The sequence below is a fragment of the Ambystoma mexicanum genome, chromosome 14, assembly GCF_040938575.1.
Source record: "Ambystoma mexicanum isolate Mex_15411 chromosome 14, UKY_AmexF1_1, whole genome shotgun sequence".
NCBI classification, from domain to species: Eukaryota; Metazoa; Chordata; class Amphibia; order Caudata; family Ambystomatidae; genus Ambystoma; species Ambystoma mexicanum.
Genome location: NC_090940.1, coordinates 593,435,485 through 593,456,472, shown reverse-complemented (window position 1 = coordinate 593,456,472; position 20,988 = coordinate 593,435,485).

Sequence of the window (20,988 nt, the reverse complement as noted above, 5' to 3'; positions counted from 1 at the left end):
GTTTATGGGCCACCAACATTTTCTGGACTTTAGGGGCTCTAGGATGCCTGTAAACCCCTTTTTTGGGCATCCAAAGTTTTCAACCTTTTTGCAGGCCTAAAATGCATTTTAAGGCCTTTTTTGGGCTGCTAACATATACTGAACTTTCAGGGGTGTAGGATGCCTTTTCCGTGCCCAAAATATTTTTGGGAAATTCAGTGGTCTAGGGTGCGGGTTAATGCCCCTTTCAGGCTGCAAATATTTTTGGGACATTCAGAGCTCTCTGACACAGTTTTTCAGCCACCAACATTTTCTGGACTTTAGGGGGTCTAGGATGTCTGTAAACCCCTTTTTTGGGCCTCCAAAGTTTTCAACCTTTTTGCAGCCCTAAAATGCATTTTAAGGCCTTTTTTTGCCTGCTAACATATTCTGAACGTCCAGGGGTGTAGGATGCATTTTCTGTGCCCAATATATTTTTGAGAATTTCAGTGGTCTAGGGTGCGAGTTAATGCCATTTCAAGCTGCAAATGTTTTTGGGACATTCATAGCTCTCTGACACAGTTTTTGGGCCACCACCATTTTCTGGACTTTAGGGGTCTAGGATGCCTGTAAACCCCTTTCTTGGGCATCCAAAGTTTTCAACCTTTTTGCAGGCCTAAGATGCATTTTAAGGCCTTTTTTGGGCTACTAGCATATTCTGAACTTTCAGGGGTGTAGGATGCATTTTTCGTGGCCAAAATATTTTTGAGAATTTCAGTGGTCTAGGATGCGGGTTAATGCCCCTTTCAAGCTGCAAATGTTTTTGGGACATTCAGAGCTCTCTGACACAGTTTATGGGCCACCAACATTTTCTGGACTTTAGGGGGTCTAGGATGTCTGTAAACCCCTTTTTTGGCCCTCCATAGTTTTCAACCTTTCTGCAGGCCTAAGGTGCATTTTAAGGCCTTTTTTTGGCAGCTAACATATTCTGAACTTTCAAGGGTGTAGGATGCATTTTTCGTGCCCAATATATTTTTGGGAAATTCAGTGGTCTAGGATGCAGGTTAATGCCCCTTTCAGGCTGCAAATGTTTTTGGGACATTCAGAGCTCTCTGACACAGTTGTTGGGCCACCAACATTTTCTGGTCTTTAGGGGATCTAGGATGTCTATAAACCCCTTTTTTGGGCCTCCAAAGTTTTCAATCTTTTTGCAGCCCTAAGATGCATTCTAAGGCCTTTTTTGGGCTACTAACATATTCTGAACTTTCAGGGGTGTAGGATGCATTTTTCGTGCCCAAAATATTTTTGAGAATTTCAGTAGTCTAGGATGCGGGTTAATGCCCCTTTCAAGCTGCAAATGTTTTTGGGACATTCAGAGCTCTCTGACACAGTTTATGGGCCACCAACATTTTCTGTACTTTAGGGGCTCTAGGATGCCTGTAAACCCCTTTTTTGGGCATCCAAAGTTTTCAACCTTTTTGCATGCCTAAGATGCATTTTAAGGCCTTTTTTGGTCTGCTAACATATACTGAACTTTCAGGGGTGTAGGATGCATTTTCCGTGCCCAAAATATTTTTGGGAAATTCAGTGGTTTAGGATGCAGGTTAATGCCCCTTTCAGGCTGCAAATGTTTTTGGGACATTCAGAGCTCTCTGACAGAGTTGTTGGCCCACCAACATTTTCTGGACTTTAGGGGTCTAGTATGTCTGTAAACCCCTTTTTTGGGCCTCCAAAGTTTTCAACCTTTTTGCAGGCCTAAGATGCATTTTAAGGCCTTTTTTTGGGCTGCTATCATATTCTGAACTTTCAGGGGTATAGGATGCATTTTTTGTGCCCAAAATATTTTTGAGAATTTCAGTGGTCTAGGATGCGGGTTAATGCCCCTTTCAGGTTGCAAATATTTTTGGGACATTCAGAGCTCTCTGACACAGTTTTTGGGCCACCAACATTTTCTGGACTTTAGGGGGTCTAGGATGTCTGTAAACCCCTTTTTTGGGCCTCCATAGTTTTCAACCTTTCTGCAGGCCTAAGGTGCATTTTAAGGCCTTTTTTTGCCTGCTAACATATTCTGAACGCCCAGGGGTGTAGGATGCATTTTCTGTGCCCAATATATTTTTGAGAATTTCAGTGGTCTAGGGTGCGAGTTAATGCCATTTCAAGCTGCAAATGTTTTTGGGACACTCATAGCTCTCTGACACAGTTTTTGGGCCACCACCATTTTCTGGACTTTAGGGGTCTAGGATGCCTGTAAACCCCTTTCTTGGGCATCCAAAGTTTTCAACCTTTTTGCAGGCCTAAGATGCATTTTAAGGCCTTTTTTGGGCTACTAGCATATTCTGAACTTTCAGGGGTGTAGGATGCATTTTTCGTGGCCAAAATATTTTTGAGAATTTCAGTGGTCTAGGATGCGGGTTAATGCCCCTTTCAAGCTGCAAATGTTTTTGGGACATTCAGAGCTCTCTGACACAGTTTATGGGCCACCAACATTTTCTGGACTTTAGGGGGTCTAGGATGTCTGTAAACCCCTTTTTTGGGCCTCCATAGTTTTCAACCTTTCTGCAGGCCTAAGGTGCATTTTAAGGCCTTTTTTTGGCAGCTAACATATTCTGAACTTTCAAGGGTGTAGGATGCATTTTTCGTGCCCAATATATTTTTGGGAAATTCAGTGGTCTAGGATGCAGGTTAATGCCCCTTTCAGGCTGCAAATGTTTTTGGGACATTCAGAGCTCTCTGACACAGTTGTTGGGCCACCAACATTTTCTGGTCTTTAGGGGATCTAGGATGTCTATAAACCCCTTTTTTGGGCCTCCAAAGTTTTCAATCTTTTTGCAGCCCTAAGATGCATTGTAAGGCCTTTTTTGGGCTACTAACATATTCTGAACTTTCAGGGGTGTAGGATGCATTTTTCGTGCCCAAAATATTTTTGAGAATTTCAGTAGTCTAGGATGCGGGTTAATGCCCCTTTCAAGCTGCAAATGTTTTTGGGACATTCAGAGCTCTCTGACACAGTTTATGGGCCACCAACATTTTCTGGACTTTAGGGGCTCTAGGATGCCTGTAAACCCCTTTTTTGGGCATCCAAAGTTTTCAACCTTTTTGCATGCCTAAGATGCATTTTAAGGCCTTTTTTGGTCTGCTAACATATACTGAACTTTCAGGGGTGTAGGATGCATTTTCCGTGCCCAAAATATTTTTGGGAAATTCAGTGGTTTAGGATGCAGGTTAATGCCCCTTTCAGGCTGCAAATGTTTTTGGGACATTCAGAGCTCTCTGACAGAGTTGTTGGGCCACCAACATTTTCTGGACTTTAGGGGTCTAGTATGTCTGTAAACCCCTTTTTTGGGCCTCCAAAGTTTTCAACCTTTTTGCAGGCCTAAGATGCATTTTAAGGCCTTTTTTTGGGCTGCTATCATATTCTGAACTTTCAGGGGTGTAGGATGCATTTTTCGTGCCCAAAATATTTTTGAGAATTTCAGTGGTCTAGGATGCGGGTTAATGCCCCTTTCAAGCTGCAAATGTTTTTGGGACATTCAGAGCTCTCTGACACAGTTTATGGGCCACCAACATTTTCTGGACTTTAGGGGGTCTAGGATGTCTGTAAACCCCTTTTTTGGGCCTCCAAAGTTTTCAACCTTTTTGCAGGCCTAAGATGCATTTTAAGGCCTTTTTTGGGCTACTAACATATTCTGAACTTTCAGGGGTGTAGGATGCATTTTCCGTGCCCAAAATATTTTTGGGAAATTCAGTGGTCTAGGATGCAGGTTAATGCCCCTTTCAGGCTGCAAATGTTTTTGGGACATTCAGAGCTCTCTGACACAGTTTATGGGCCACCAACATTTTCTGGACTTTAGGGGCTCTAGGATGCCTGTAAACCCCTTTTTTGGGCATCCAAAGTTTTCAACCTTTTTGCATGCCTAAGATGCATTTTAAGGCCTTTTTTGGTCTGCTAACATATACTGAACTTTCAGGGGTGTAGGATGCATTTTCCATGCCCAAAATATTTTTGGGAAATTCAGTGGTTTAGGATGCAGGTTAATGCCCCTTTCAGGCTGCAAATGTTTTTGGGACCTTCAGAGCTCTCTGACACAGTTGTTGGGCCACCAACATATTCTGGACTTTAGGGGGTCTAGGATGTCTGTAAACCCCTTTTTTGGGCCTCCAAAGTTTTCAACCTTTTTGCAGGCCTAAGATGCATTTTAAGGCCTTTTTTGGGCTGCTATCATATTCTGAACTTTCAGGGGTATAGGATGCATTTTTCGTGCCCAAAATATTTTTGAGAATTTCAGTGGTCTAGGATGCGGGTTAATGCCGCTTTCAGGCTGCAAATATTTTTGGGACATTCAGAGCTCTCTGACACAGTTTTTGGGCCACCAACATTTTCAGGACTTTAGGGGGTCTAGGATGTCTGTAAACCCCTTTTTTGGGCCTCCATAGTTTACAACCTTTCTGCAGGCCTAAGGTGCATTTTAAGGCCTTTTTTTGGCAGCTAACATATTCTGAACTTTCAAGGGTGTAGGATGCATTTTTCGTGCCCAATATATTTTTGGGAATTTCCGTGGTCCAGGGTGCGGGTTAATGCCCCTTTCAAGCTGCAAATGTTTTAGTGTCATTCAGAGCTCTCTGACAGTTTTTGGGCCACCAACATTTTCTGGACTTTAGGGGGTCTAGGATGCCTGTAAACCCCTATTTTGGGCCCCCAAAGTTTTCAACCTTTTTGCAGGCCTAAGAAGCAATTTAAGGCCTTTTTTGGGCTGCTAACATATACTGAACTTTCAGGGGTGTAGGACGCATTTTTCGTGCCCAATATATTTTTGGGAATTACAGTGGTCTAGAGTGCAGGTTAATGCACCTTTCAAGCTGCAAATGTTTTTGGGACATTCAGAGCTCTCTGGCACCGTTTTTGGGCCAACAACATTTTCTGGACTTTAGGGTCTCAGGATGCCTGTAAACCCCTTTTTTGGGCATCCAAAGTTTTCAACCTTTTTGCAGGCCTAAGATGCATTTTAAGGCCTTTTTTGGGCTGCTAACATATACTGAACTTTCAGGGGTGTAGGATGCATTTTTCGTGCCCAATATATTTTTGGGATTTTCAGTAGTCTAGGATGCTGGTTAATGCCCCTTTCAGGCTGCAAATGTTTTTGGGTCATTCAGAGCTCTCTGACAGTTTTTGGGCCACCAACATTTCCTGGACTTTAGGGGGTCTAGGATGCCTGTACACCCCATTTTTGGGCCTCCAAAGTTTTCAACCTTTTTGCAGGCCTAATGTGCATTTTAAGGCCTTTTTTTGGCTGCTAACATATTCTTAACTTTCAGGGGTGTAGGATGCATTTTCCGTGCCCAAAATATTTTTGGGAAATTCAGTGGTTTAGGATGCAGGTTAATGCCCCTTTCAGGCTGCAAATGTTTGTGGGACATTCAGAGTTCTCTGACACAGTTTTTGGGCCACCAACATTTTCTGGACTTTAGGGGGTCTAGTATGTCCGTAAACCCCTTTTTTGGGCCTCCAAAGTTTTCAACCTTTTTGCAGGCCTAAAATGCATTTTAAGGCCTTTTTTGGGCTGCTAACATATTCTGAACGTTCAGGGGTATAGGATGCATTTTCCGTGCCCAAAATATTTTTGGGAAATTCAGTGGTCTAGGATGTGGGTTAATGCCTCTTTCAGGCTGCAAATATTTTTGGGACATTCAGAGCCCTCTAACACAGTTTTTGGGCAACCAACATTATCTGGACTATAGGGGGTCTAGGATGCCTGTAAACCTCTTTTTTGGGCATCCAAAGTTTTCAACCTTTTTGCAGGGCTAAGATGCATTTTTAGGCCTGTTTTGGGCTGCTAACATATACTGAACTTTCACGGGTGTAGGATGCATTTTTCGTGCCCAAAATATTTTTGAGAATTTCAGTCGTCTAGGATGCGGGTTAATGCCCCTTTCAGGCTGCAAATGTTTTTGGTTCATTCAGAGCTCTCTGACAGTTTTTGGGCCACCAACATTTCCTGGACTTTAGGGGGTCTAGGATGCCTGTAAACCTCTTTTTTGGGCCTCCAAAGTTTTCAACCTTTTGGCAGGCCTAAGATGCATTTTAAGGCCTTTTTTGCCTGCTAACATATTCTGAACTTTCAGGGTTGTAGGATGCATTTTTCGTGCCCAATATATTTTTGGGAATTTCAGTGGTCTAGGGTGCAGGTTAATGCTCCTTTCAAGCTACAAATGTTTTTGGGACATTCAGAGCTCTCTGACACAGTTTTTGGGCCACCAACATTTTCTGGACTTTAGGGGGTCTAGGATGTCTGTAAACCCCTTTTTTGGGCCTCCAAAGTTTTCAACCTTTTTGCAGGCCTAAGATGCATTTTAAGGCCTTTTTTGGGCTGCTAACATATACTGAACTTTCAGGGGTGTAGGATGCATTTTTCGTGCCCAAAATATTTTTGAGAATTTCAGTGGTCTAGGATGTGGGTTAATGCCCCTTTCAGGCTGCAAATGTTTTTGGGACATTCAGAGCTCTCTGGCACAGTTTATGGGCCACCAACATTTTCTGGACTTTAGGGGGTCTAGGATGTCTGTAAACCCCTTTTTTGGGCCTCCAAAGTTTTCAACCTTTTTGCGGGCCTAAGGTGCATTTTAAGACCTTTTTTGGGCTGCTAACATATATTGAACTTTCAGGGGTGTAGGATGCATTTTCCGTGCCCAATATATTTTTGGGAAATTCACTGGTCTATGATGCGGGTTAATGCCCCTTTCAGGCTGCAAATGTTTTTGGGACATTCAGAGCTCTCTGACACAGTTTTTGGGCCACCAACATTTTCTGGACTTTAGGGGTCTAGGATGCCTGTAAACCCCTTTTTTGGGCATCCAAAGTATTCAACCTTTTTGCAGGTCTAAGATGCATTTTAAGGCCTTTTTTGCCTGCTAACATATTCTTAACGTCCAGGTGTGTAGGATGCATTTTCTGTGCCCAATATATTTATGGGAATTTCAGTGGTCTAGGGTGCGAGTTAATGCCCATTTCAAGCTGCAAATGTTTTTGGGACATTCAAAGCTCTCTGACACAGTTTTTGGGCCACCACCATTTTCTGGACTTTAGGGGTCTAGGATGCCTGTAAACCCCTTTCTTGGGCATCCAAAGTTTTCAACCTTTTTGCAGGCCTAAGATGCATTTTAAGGCCTTTTTTGGGCTACTAACATATTCTGAACTTTCAGGGGTGTAGGATGCATTTTCCGTGCCCAAAATATTTTTGGGAAATTCAGTGGTCTAGGATGCAGGTTAATGCCCCTTTCAGGCTGCAAATGTTTTGGGGACATTCAGAGCTCTCTGACACAGTTGTTGGGCCACCAACATTTTCTGGACTTTAGGGGGTCTAGGATGTCTATAAACCCCTTTTTTGGGCCTCCAAAGTTTTCAACCTTTTTGCAGCCCTAAGATGCATTTTAAGGCCTTTTATTGCCTGCTAACATATTCTGAAAGTCCAGGGGTGTAGGATGCATTTTCTGTGCCCAATATATTTTTGGGAATTTCAGTGGTCTAGGGTGCGAGTTAATGCCCATTTCAAGCTGCAAATATTTTTGGGACATTCATAGCTCTCTGACACAGTTTTTGGGCCACCACCATTTTCTGGACTTTAGGGGTCTAGGGTGCCAGTAAACCCCTTTCTTGGGCATCCAAAGTTTTCAACCTTTTTGCAGGCCTAAGATGCATTTTAAGGCCTTTTTTGGGCTACTAGCATATTCTGAACTTTCAGGGGTGTAGGATGCATTTTTCGTGCCCAAAATATTTTTGAGAATTTCAGTGGTCTAGGATGCGGGTTAATGCCCCTTTCAAGCTGCAAATGTATTTGGGACATTCAGAGCTCTCTGACACAGTTTATGGGCCACCAACATTTTCTGGACTTTAGGGGGTCTAGGATGTCTGTAAACCCCTTTTATGGGCCTCCAAAGTTTTCAACCTTTTTGCAGGCCTAAGATGCATTTTAAGGCCTTTTTTGGGCTACTAACATATTCGGAACTTTCAGGGGTGTAGGATGCATTTTCCGTGCCCAAAATATTTTTGGGAAATTCATTGATTTAGGATGCAGGTTAATGCCCCTTTCAGGCTGCAAATGTTTTTGGGACATTCAGAGCTCTCTGACACAGTTGTTGGGCCACCAACATTTTCTGGACTTTAGGGGGTCTAGGATGTCTGTAAACCCCTTTTTTGGGCCTCCATAGTTTTCAACCTTTCTGCAGGCCTAAGGTGCATTTTAAGGCCTTTTTTTGGCAGCTAACATATTCTGAACTTTCAAGGGTGTAGGATGCATTTTTCGTGCCCAATATATTTTTGGGAATTTCAGTGGTCCAGGGTGCGGGTTAATGTCCCTTTCAAGCTGCAAATGTTTTAGTGTCATTCAGAGCTCTCTGACAGTTTTTGGGTAACCAACATTTTCTGGACTTTAGGGGGTCTGGGATGCCTGTAAACCCCTATTTTGGGCCCCCAAAGTTATCAACCTTTTTGCAAGCCTAAGAAGCAATTTAAGGCCTTTTTTGGGCTGCTAACATATACTGAACTTTCATGGGTGTAGGACGCATTTTTCGTGCCCAATATATTTTTGGGAATTACAGTGGTCTAGAGTGCGGGTTAATGCCCCTTTCAAGCTGCAAATGTTTTTGGGTCATACAGAGCTCTCTGGCACCGTTTTTGGGCCACCAACCTTTTCTGGACTTTAGGGTCTCTAGGATGCCTGTAAACCCCTTTTTTGGGCATCCAAAGTTTTCAACCTTTTTGCAGGCCTAATATGCATTTTAAGGCCTTGTTTGGGCTGCTAACATATACTGAACTTTCAGGGGTGTAGGATGCATTTTTCGTGCCCAATATATTTTTGGGATTTTCAGTGGTCTAGGATGCTGGTTAATGCACCTTTCAGGCTGCAAATGTTTTTGGGTCATTCAGAGCTCTCTGACAGTTTTTGGGCCACCAACATTTCCTGGACTTTAGGGTGTCTAGGATGCCTGTACACCCTATTTTTGGGCCTCGAAGGTTTTCAACCTTTTTGCAGGCCTAATGTGCATTTTAAGGCCTTTTTTTGGCTGCTAACATATTCTTAACTTTCAGGGGTATAGGATGCATTTTCCGTGCCCAAAATATTTTTGGGAAATTCAGTGGTCTAGGATGTGGGTTAATGCCTCTTTCAGGCTGCAAATATTTTTGGGACATTCAGAGCCCTCTAACACAGTTTTTGGGCAACCAACATTATCTGGACTTTAGGGGGTCTAGGATGCCTGTAAACCTCTTTTTTGGGCATCCAAAGTTTTCAACCTTTTTGCAGGGCTAAGATGCAATTTTAGGCCTTTTTTGGGCTGCTAACATATACTGAACTTTCACGGGTGTTGGATGCATTTTTCGTGCCCAAAATATTTTTGAGAATTTCAGTGGTCTAGGATGCGGGTTAATGCCCCTTTCAGGCTGCAAATGTTTTTGGGACATTCAGAGCTCACTGACAGTTTTTGGGCCACCAACATTTTCTGGACTTTAGGGGTCTAGGATGTCTGTAAACCCCTTTTTTGGGCCTCCAAAGTTTTCAATCTTTTTGCAGGCCTAAGGTGCATTTTAAGAACTGTTTCTGGCTGCTAACATATTCTGAACTTTCAGTGGTGTAGGATGCATTTTTCGTGCCCAATATATTTTTGGGAATTTCAGTGGTCTAGGGTGCGGGTTAATGCCCCTTTTGGGCTGCAAATGTTTTTGGGTCATTCAGAGTTCTCTGACACAGTTTTTGGGCCACCAACATTTTCTGGACTTTAGGGGGTCTAGGATGTCTGTAAACCCATTTTTTGGGCCTCCAAAGTTTTCAACCTTTTTGCAGGCCTAAGATGCATTTTAAGGCCTTTTTTGGGCTGCTAACATATACTGAACTTTCACGGGTGTAGGATGCATTTTTCGTGCCCAAAATATTTTTGAGAATTTCAGTGGTCTAGGATGCGGGTTAATGCCCCTTTCAGGCTGCAAATGTTTTTGGGACATTCAGAGCTCTCTGACACAGTTTATGGGCCACCAACATTTTCTGGACTTTAGGGGGTCTAGGATGTCTGTAAACCCCTTTTTTGGGCCTCCAAAGTTTTCAACCTTTTTGCGGGCCTAAGGTGCATTTTAAGACCTTTTTTGGGCTGCTAACATATATTGAACTTTCAGGGGTGTAGGATGCATTTTCCGTGCCCAATATATTTTTGGGAAATTCACTGGTCTAGGATGCGGGTTAATGCCCCTTTCAGGCTGCAAATGTTTTTGGGACATTCAGAGCCCTCTGACACAGTTTTTGGGCCACCACCATTTTCTGGACTTTAGGGGTCTAGGATGCCTGTAAACCCCTTTCTTGGGCCTCCAAAGTTTTCAACCTTTTTGCAGGCCTAAGATGCATTTTAAGGCCTTTTTTGGGCTGCTAACATATACTGAACTTTCAGGGGTGTAGGATGCATTTTCCTGTGCCCAATATATTTTTGGGAATTTCAGTGGTCTAGGGTGCGGGTTAATGCCCCTTTCAAGCTGCAAATGTTTTTGGGACATTCAAAGTTCTCTGACAGTTATTGGGCCACCAATATTTTCTGGACTTTAGCGGGTCTAGGATGTCTGTAAACCCCTTTTTTGGGCCTCCAAAGTTTTTAACCTTTTTGCAGGCCTAAGATGCATTTTAAGGCCTTTTTTGCCTGCTAACATATTCTGAACGTCCAGGGGTGTAGGATGAATTTTCTGTGCCCAATATATTTTTGGGAATTTCAGTGTTCTAGGGTGCGAGTTAATGCCCATTTCAAGCTGCAAATGTTTTTGGGTCATTCAGAGCTCTCTGACAGTTTTTGGGCCACCAACATTTTCTGGACTTTAGGGGGTCTAGGATGCCTGTAAACCCCTTTCTTGGGCATCCAAAGTTTTCAACCTTTTTGCAGGCCTAAGATGCGTTTTAAGGCCTTTTTTGGGCTACTAACATATTCTGAACTTTCAGGGGTGTAGGATGCATTTTTCGTGCCCAAAATATTTTTGAGAATTTCAGTGGTCTATGATGCGGGTTAATGCCCCTTTCAAGCTGCAAATGTTTTTGGGACATTCAGAGCTCTCTGACACAGTTTATGGGCCACCAACATTTTCTGGAGTTTAGCGGGTCTAGGATGCCTGTAAACCCCTTTTTTGGGCATCCAAAGTATTCAACCTTTTTGCAGATTTAAGATGCATTTTAAGGCCTTTTTGCCTGCTAACATGTTCTGAACGTCCAGGGGTGTAGGATGCATTTTCTGTGCCCAATATATTTTTGGGAATTTCAGTGGTCTAGGGTGCGAGTTAATGCCCATTTCAAGCTGCAAATGTTTTTGGGACATTCATAGCTCTCAGACACAGTTTTTGGGCCCCCACCATTTTCTGGACTTTAGGGGTCTAGGATGCCTGTAAACCCCTTTCTTGGGCATCCAAAGTTTTCAACCTTTTTGCAGACCTAAGATGCATTTTAAGGCCTTTTTTGGGCTACTAACATATTCTGAACTTTCAGGGGTGTAGGATGCATTTTTCGTGCCCAAAATATCTTTGAGAATTTCAGTGGTCTAGGATGCGGGTTAATGCCCCTTTCAAGCTGCAAATATTATTGGGACATTCAGAACTCTCTGACACAGGTTTTGGGCCACCAACATTTTCTGGACTTTAGGGGCTCTAGGATGTCTGTAAACCCCTTTTTTGGGCGTCCAAAGTTTTCAACCTTTTTGCAGGCCTAATATGCATTTTAAGGCCTTTTTTGGGTTGGTAACATATACTGAACTTTCAGGGGTGTAGGTTGCATTTTTCGTGCCCAATATGTTTTTGGGATTTTCAGTGGTCTAGGATGCGGGTTAATGCCCCTTTCAGGCTGCAAATGTTTTTGGGACATTCAGAGCTTTCTGACACTGTTTTTGGGCCGCCAACATTTTCTGGACTTTAGGGGCTCTAGGATGCCTGTAAACCCCTTTTTTGGGCATCCAAAGTTTTCAACCTTTTTGCATGCCTAAGATGCATTTTAAGGCCTTTTTTGGTCTGCTAACATATACTGAACTTTCAGGGGTGTAGGATGCATTTTCCGTGCCCAAAATAGTTTTGGGAAATTCAGTGGTCTAGGATGCAGGTTAATGCCCCTTTCAAGCTGCAAATGTTTTTGGGACATTCAGAGCTCTCTGACACAGTTGTTGGGCCACCAACATTTTCTGGACTTTAGGGGGTCTAGGATGTCTGTAAACCCCTTTTTTGGGCCTCCAAAGTTTTCAACCTTTTTGCAGCCCTAAGATGCATTTTAAGGCCTTTTTTTGCCTGCTAACATATTCTGAACGTCCAGGGGTGTAGGATGCATTTTCTGTGCCCAATATATTTTTGGGATTTTCAGTGGTCTAGGGTGCGAGTTAATGCCCATTTCAAGCTTCAAATGTTTTTGGGACATTCATAGCTCTCTGACACAGTTTTTGGGCCACCACCAATTTCTGGACTTTAGGGGTCTAGGATGCCTGTAAACCCCTTTCTTGGGCATCCAAGGTTTTCAACCTTTTTGCAGGCCTAAGATGCATTTTAAGGCCTTGTTTGGGCTACTAGCATATTCTGAACTTTCAGGGGTGTAGGATGCATTTTTCGTGCCCAAAATACTTCTGAGAATTTCAGTGGTCTAGGATGCGGGTTAATGCCCCTTTCAAGCTGCAAATGTTTTTGGGACATTCATAGCTCTCTGACACAGTTTATGGGCCACCAACATTTTCTGGACTTTAGGGCGTCTAGGATGTCTGTAAACCCCTTTTTTGGGCCTCCAAAGTTTTCAACCTTTTTGCAGGCCTAAGATGCATTTTAAGGCCTTTTTTGGGCTACTAACATATTCTGAACTTTCAGGGGTGTAGGATGCATTTTCCGTGCCCAAAATATTTTTGGGAAATTCAGTGGTCTAGGATGCAGGTTAATGCCCCTTTCAGGCTTCAAATGTTTTTGGGACATTCAGAGCTCTCTGAGACAGTTGTTGGGCCACCAACATTTTCTGGACTTTAGGGGGTCTAGGATGTCTGTAAACCCCTTTTTTGGGCCTCCAAAGTTTTCAACCTTTTTGCAGGCCTAAGATGCATTTTAAGGCCTTTTTTGCCTGCTAACATATTCTGAACGTCCAGGGGTGTAGGATGCATTCTCGGTGCCCAATATATTTTTCAGAATTTCAGTGGTCTAGGATGCGGGTTAATGCCCCTTTCAGGCTGCAAATGTTTTTGGGACATTCAGAGCTCTCTGACACAGTTTATGGGCCACCAACATTTTCTCGACTTTAGGGCGCCTAGGATGTCTGTAAACCCCTTTTTTGGGCCTCCAAAGTTTTCAACCTTTTTGCAGGCCTAAGATGCATTTTAAGGCCTTTTTTGGGCTACTAACATATTCTGAACTTTCAGGGGTGTAGGATGCATTTTCCGTGCCCAAAATATTTTTGGGAAATTCAGTGGTCTAGGATGCAGGTTAATGCCCCTTTCAGGCTGCAAATGTTTTTGGGACATTCAGAGCTCTCTGACACAGTTGTTGGGCCACCAACATTTTCTGGACTTTAGGGGGTCTAGGATGTCTATAAACCCCTTTTTTGGGCCTCCAAAGTTTTCAACCTTTTTGCAGCCCTAATATGCATTTTAAGGCCTTTTTTGGGCTACTAACATATTCTGAACTTTCAAGGGTGTAGGATGCATTTTTCGTGCCCAAAATATTTTTGAGAATTTCAGTAGTCTAGGATGCGGGTTAATGCCCCTTTCAAGCTGCAAATGTTTTGGGACATTCAGAGCTCTCTGACATAGTTTATGGGCCACCAACATTTTCTGGACTTTAGGGGCTCTAGGATGCCTGTAAACCCCTTTCTTGGGCATCCAAAGTTTTCAACCTTTTTGCAGGCCTAAGATGCGTTTTAAGGCCTTTTTTGGGCTACTAACATATTCTGAACTTTCAGGGGTGTAGGATGCATTTTTCGTGCCCAAAATATTTTTGAGAATTTCAGTGGTCTATGATGCGGGTTAATGCCCCTTTCAAGCTGCAAATGTTTTTGGGACATTCATAGCTCTCAGACACAGTTTTTGGGCCACCACCATTTTCTGGACTTTAGGGGTCTAGGATGCCTGTAAACCCCTTTCTTGGGCATCCAAAGTTTTCAACCTTTTTGCAGACCTAAGATGCATTTTAAGGCCTTTTTTGGGCTACTAACATATTCTGAACTTTCAGGGGTGTAGGATGCATTTTTCGTGCCCAAAATATCTTTGAGAATTTCAGTGGTCTAGGATGCGGGTTAATGCCCCTTTCAAGCTGCAAATATTATTGGGACATTTAGAACTCTCTGACACAGGTTTTGGGCCACCAACATTTTCTGGACTTTAGGGGCTCTAGGATGTCTGTAAACCCCTTTTTTGGGCGTCCAAAGTTTTCAACCTTTTTGCAGGCCTAATATGCATTTTAAGGCCTTTTTTGGGTTGGTAACATATACTGAACTTTCAGGGGTGTAGGATGCATTTTTCGTGCCCAATATGTTTTTGGGATTTTCAGTGGTCTAGGAGGCGGGTTAATGCCCCTTTCAGGCTGCAAATGTTTTTGGGACATTCAGAGCTTTCTGACACCGTTTTTGGGCCGCCAACATTTTCTGGACTTTAGGGGCTCTAGGATGCCTGTAAACCCCTTTTTTGGGCATCCAATGTTTTCAACCTTTTTGCATGCCTAAGATGCATTTTAAGGCCTTTTTTGGTCTGCTAACATATACTGAACTTTCAGGGGTGTAGGATGCATTTTCCGTGCCCAAAATAGTTTTGGGAAATTCAGTGGTCTAGGATGCAGGTTAATGCCCCTTTCAGGCTGCAAATGTTTTTGGGACATTCAGAGCTCTCTGACACAGTTGTTGGGCCACCAACATTTTCTGGACTTTAGGGGGTCTAGGATGTCTGTAAACCCCTTTTTTGGGCCTCCAAAGTTTTCAACCTTTTTGCAGCCCTAAGATGCATTTTAAGGCCCTTTTTTGCCTGCTAACATATTCTGAACGTCCAGGGGTGTAGGATGCATTTTCTGTGCCCAATATATTTTTGGGATTTTCAGTGGTCTAGGGTGCGAGTTAATGCCCATTTCAAGCTTCAAATGTTTTTGGGACATTCATAGCTCTCTGACACAGTTTTTGGGCCACCACCAATTTCTGGACTTTAGGGGTCTAGGATGCCTGTAAACCCCTTTCTTGGGCATCCAAAGTTTTCAACCTTTTTGCATGGCTAAGATGCATTTTAAGGCCTTGTTTGGGCTACTAGCATATTCTGAACTTTCAGGGGTGTAGGATGCATTTTTCGTGCCCAAAATATTTTTGAGAATTTCAGTGGTCTATGATGCGGGTTAATGCCCCTTTCAAGCTGCAAATGTTTTTGGGACATTCAGAGCTCTCTGACACAGTTTATGGGCCACCAACATTTTCTGGAGTTTAGCGGGTCTAGGATGCCTGTAAACCCCTTTTTTGGGCATCCAAAGTATTCAACCTTTTTGCAGATCTAAGATGCATTTTAAGGCCTTTTTGCCTGCTAACATATTCTGAACGTCCAGGGGTGTAGGATGCATTTTCTGTGCCCAATATATTTTTGGGAATTTCAGTGGTCTAGGGTGCGAGTTAATGCCCATTTCAAGCTGCAAATGTTTTTGGGACATTCATAGCTCTCAGACACAGTTTTTGGGCCACCACCATTTTCTGGACTTTAGGGGTCTAGGATGCCTGTAAACCCCTTTCTTGGGCATCCAAAGTTTTCAACCTTTTTGCAGACCTAAGATGCATTTTAAGGCCTTTTTTGGGCTACTAACATATTCTGAACTTTCAGGGGTGTAGGATGAATTTTTCGTGCCCAAAATATCTTTGAGAATTTCAGTGGTCTAGGATGCGGGTTAATGCCCCTTTCAAGCTGCAAATATTATTGGGACATTCAGAACTCTCTGACACAGGTTTTGGGCCACCAACATTTTCTGGACTTTAGGGGCTCTAGGATGTCTGTAAACCCCTTTTTTGGGCGTCCAAAGTTTTCAACCTTTTTGCAGGCCTAATATGCATTTTAAGGCCTTTTTTGGGTTGGTAACATATACTGAACTTTCAGGGGTGTAGGATGCATTTTTCGTGCCCAATATGTTTTTGGGATTTTCAGTGGTCTAGGATGCGGGTTAATGCCCCTTTCAGGCTGCAAATGTTTTTGGGACATTCAGAGCTTTCTGACACCGTTTTTGGGCCGCCAACATTTTCTGGACTTTAGGGGCTCTAGGATGCCTGTAAACCCCTTTTTTGGGCATCCAAAGTTTTCAACCTTTTTGCATGCCTAAGATGCATTTTAAGGCCTTTTTTGGTCGGCTAACATATACTGAACTTTCAGGGGTGTAGGATGCATTTTCCGTGCCCAAAATAGTTTTGGGAAATTCAGTGGCCTAGGATGCAGGTTAATGCCCCTTTCAGGCTGCAAATGTTTTTGGGACATTCAGAGCTCTCTGACACAGTTGTTGGGTCACCAACATTTTCTGGACTTTAGGGGGTCTAGGATGTCTGTAAACCCCTTTTTTGGGCCTCCAAAGTTTTCAACCTTTTTGCAGCCCTAAGATGCATTTTAAGGCCTTTTTTTGCCTGCTAACATATTCTGAACGTCCAGGGGTGTAGGATGCATTTTCTGTGCCCAATATATTTTTGGGATTTTCAGTGGTCTAGGGTGCGAGTTAATGCCCATTTCAAGCTTCAAATGTTTTTGGGACATTCATAGCTCTCTGACACAGTTTTTGGGCCACCACCAATTTCTGGACTTTAGGGGTCTAGGATGCCTGTAAACCCCTTTCTTGGGCATCCAAAGTTTTCAACCTTTTTGCAGGCCTAAGATGCATTTTAAGGCCTTGTTTGGGCTACTAGCATATTCTGAACTTTCAGGGGTGTAGGATGCATTTTTCGTGCCCAAAATACTTCTGAGAATTTCAGTGGTCTAGGATGCGGGTTAATGCCCCTTTCAAGCTGCAAATGTTTTTGGGACATTCAGAGCTCTCTGACACAGTTTATGGGCCACCAACATTTTCTGGACTTTAGGGCGTCTAGGATGTCTGTAAACCCCTTTTTTGGGCCTCCAAAGTTTTCAACCTTTTTGCAGGCCTAAGATGCATTTTAAGGCCTTTTTGGGCTACTAACATATTCTGAACTTTCAGGGGTGTAGGATGCATTTTCCGTGCCCAAAATATTTTTGGGAAATTCAGTGGTCTAGGATGCAGGTTAATGCCCCTTTCAGGCTGCAAATGTTTTTGGGACATTCAGAGCTCTCTGACACAGTTGTTGGGCCACCAACATTTTCTGGACTTTAGGGGGTCTAGGATGTCTGTAAACCCCTTTTTTGGGCCTCCAAAGTTTTCAACCTTTTTGCAGGCCTAAGATGCATTTCAAGGCCTTTTTTTGCCTTCTAACATATTCTGAACGTCCAGGGGTGTAGGATGCATTCTCGGTGCCCAATATATTTTTCAGAATTTCAGTGGTCTAGGATGCGGGTTAATGCCCCTTTCAGGCTGCAAATGTTTTTGGGACATTCAGAGCTCTCTGACACAGTTTATGGGCCACCAACATTTTCTGGACTTTAGGGCGTCTAGGATGTCTGTAAACCCCTTTTTTGGGCCTCCAAAGTTTTCAACCTTTTTGCAGGCCTAAGATGCATTTTAAGGCCTTTTTTGGGCCACTAACATATTCTGAACTTTCAGGGGTGTAGGATGCATTTTCCGTGCCCAAAATATTTTTGGGAAATTCAGTGGTCTAGGATGCAGGTTAATGCCCCTTTCAGGCTGCAAATGCTTTTGGGACATTCAGAGCTCTCTGACACAGTTGTTGGGCCACCAACATTTTCTGGACTTTAGGGGGTCTAGGATGTCTATAAACCCCTTTTTTGGGCCTCCAAAGTTTTCAACCTTTTTGCAGCCCTAAGATGCATTTTAAGGCCTTTTTTGGGCTACTAACATATTCTGAACTTTCAAGGGTGTAGGATGCATTTTTCGTGCCCAAAATATTTTTGAGAATTTCAGTAGTCTAGGATGCGGGTTAATGCCCCTTTCAAGCTGCAAATGTTTTTGGGACATTCAGAGCTCTCTGACATAGTTTATGGGCCACCAACATTTTCTGGACTTTAGGGGCTCTAGGATGCCTGTAAACCCCTTTTTTGGGCATCCAAAGTTTTCAACCTTTTTGCATGCCTAAGATGCATTTTAAGGCCTTTTTTGGTCTGCTAACATATACTGAACTTTCAGGGGTGTAGGATGCATTTTCCGTGCCCAAACTATTTTTGGGAAATTCAGTGGTTTAGGATGCGGGTTAATGCCCCTTTCAGGCTGCAAATGTTTTTGGGACATTCAGAGCTCTCTGACACAGTTGTTGGGCCACCAACATTTTCTGGACTTTAGGGGGTCTAGGATGTCTGTAAACCCCTTTTTTGGGCCTCCAAAGTTTTCAACCTTTTTGCAGGCCTAAGATGCATTTTAAGGCCTTTTTTTGGGCTGCTATCATATTCTGAACTTTCAGGGGTATAGGATGCATTTTTCGTGCCCAAATTATTTTTGAGAATTTCAGTGGTCTGGGATGCGGGTTAATGCCCCTTTCAGGCTGCAAATATTTTTGGGACATTCAGAGCTCTCTGACACAGTTTTTGGGCCACCAACATTTTCTGGACTTTAGGGGGTCTAGGATGTCTGTAAACCCCTTTTTTGGGCCTCCAACGTGTTGAATCTTTTTGTAGGCCTAAAATGCATTTTAAGGCCTTTTTTGGGCTGCTAACATATACTGAACTTTCAGGGGTGTAGGATGCATTTTTCATGCCCAATATATTTTTGGGAATGTCAGTGGTCTAGGGTGCGGGTTAATGCCACTTTCAGGCTGCAAATGTTTTTGGGACATTCAGAGCTCTCTGACACAGTTGTTGGGCCACCAACATTTTCTGGACTTTAGGGGGTCTAGGATGTCTGTAAACCCCTTTTTTGGGCATCCAAAGTTTTCATCCTTTTTGCAGGCATAAGATGCATTTTAAGGCCTTTTAGGGCTGCTAACATATTCTGAACTTTCAGGGGTGTAGGATGCATTTTTCGTGCCCAAAATATTTTTGAGAATTTCCGTGGTCTAGGATGCGGGTTAATGGCCCTTTCAAGCTGCAAATGTTTTTGGGACATTCAGAGCTCTCTGACACAGTTGTTGGGCCACCAACATTTTCTGGACTTTAGGGGGTCTAGGATGTCTGTAAACGCCTTTTTTGGGCCTCCACAGTTTTCAACCTTTTTGCAGGCCTAAGATGCATTTTAAGGCCTTTTTCTGGGCTGCTATCATATTCTGAACTTTCAGGGGTGTAGGATGCATTTTTCGTGCCCAATATGTTTTTGGGATTTTCAGTGGTCTAGGATGCGGGTTAATGCCCCTTTCAGGCTGCAAATGTTTTTGGGACATTCAGAGCTTTCTGACACCGTTTTTGGGCCGCCAACATTTTCTGGACTTTAGGGTGTCTAGGATGTCTGTAAACCCCTTTTTTGGGCCTCCAAAGTTTTCAACCTTTTTGCAGGCCTAAGATGCATTTTAAGGCCTTTTTTTGGGCTGCTATCATATTCTGAACTTTCAGGGGTATAGGATGCATTTTTCGTGCCCAAATTATTTTTGAGAATTTCAGTGGTCTGGGATGCGGGTTAATGCCCCTTTCAGGCTGCAAATATTTTTGGGACATTCAGAGCTCTCTGACACAGTTTTTGGGCCACCAACATTTTCTGGACTTTAGGGGGTCTAGGATGTCTGTAAACCCCTTTTTTGGGCCTCCAACGTGTTGAACCTTTTTGTAGGCCTAAAATGCATTTTAAGGCCTTTTTTGGGCTGCTAACATATACTGAACTTTCAGGGGTGTAGGATGCATTTTTCATGCCCAATATATTTTTGGGAATTTCAGTGGTCTAGGGTGTGGGTTAATGCCACTTTCAGGCTGCAAATGTTTTTGGGACATTCAGAGCTCTCTGACACAGTTGTTGGGCCACCAACATTTTCTGGACTTTAGGGGGTCTAGGATGTCTGTAAACCCCTTTTTTGGGCATCCAAAGTTTTCATCCTTTTTGCAGGCATAAGATGCATTTTAAGGCCTTTTAGGGCTGCTAACATATTCTGAACTTTCAGGGGTGTAGGATGCATTTTTCGTGCCCAAAATATTTTTGAGAATTTCCGTGGTCTAGGATGCGGGTTAATGGCCCTTTCAAGCTGCAAATGTTTTTGGGACATTCAGAGCTCTCTGACACAGTTGTTGGGCCACCAACATTTTCTGGACTTTAGGGGGTCTAGGATGTCTGTAAACGCCTTTTTTGGGCCTCCACAGTTTTCAACCTTTTTGCAGGCCTAAGATGCATTTTAAGGCCTTTTTCTGGGCTGCTATCATATTCTGAACTTTCAGGGGTGTAGGATGCATTTTTCGTGCCCAATATGTTTTTGGGATTTTCAGTGGTCTAGGATGCGGGTTAATGCCCCTTTCAGGCTGCAAATGTTTTTGGGACATTCAGAGCTTTCTGACACCGTTTTTGGGCCGCCAACATTTTCTGGACTTTAGGGTGTCTAGGATGTCTGTAAACCCCTTTTTTGGGCCTCCAAAGTTTTCAACCTTTTTGCAGGCCTAAGATGCATTTTAAGGCCTTTTTTGGGCTGCTAACATATACTGAACTTTCAGGGTTGTAGGATGCATTTTTTGTGCCCAATATATTTTTGGGAATTTCAGTGGTTTAGGGTGCAGGCTTTCAAGCTTCAAATGTTTTTGGGTCATTCAGAGCTCTCTGACACAGTTTTTGGGCCACCAACATTTTCAGTACTTTAGGGGGTCTAGGATATCTTAAACCCCTTTTTAGGCCTCCAAAGTTTTCAACCTTTTTTTCAGGACTAAGATGCATTTTAAGGCCTTTTTTGCCTGCTAACGTATTCTGAACGTTCACGGGTGTAGGATGCATTTTCCGTGCCCATAATATTTTTGGGAAATTCAGTCGTCTAGGATGCGGGTTAATGCCCCTTTCAGGCTGCAAATGTTTTTGGG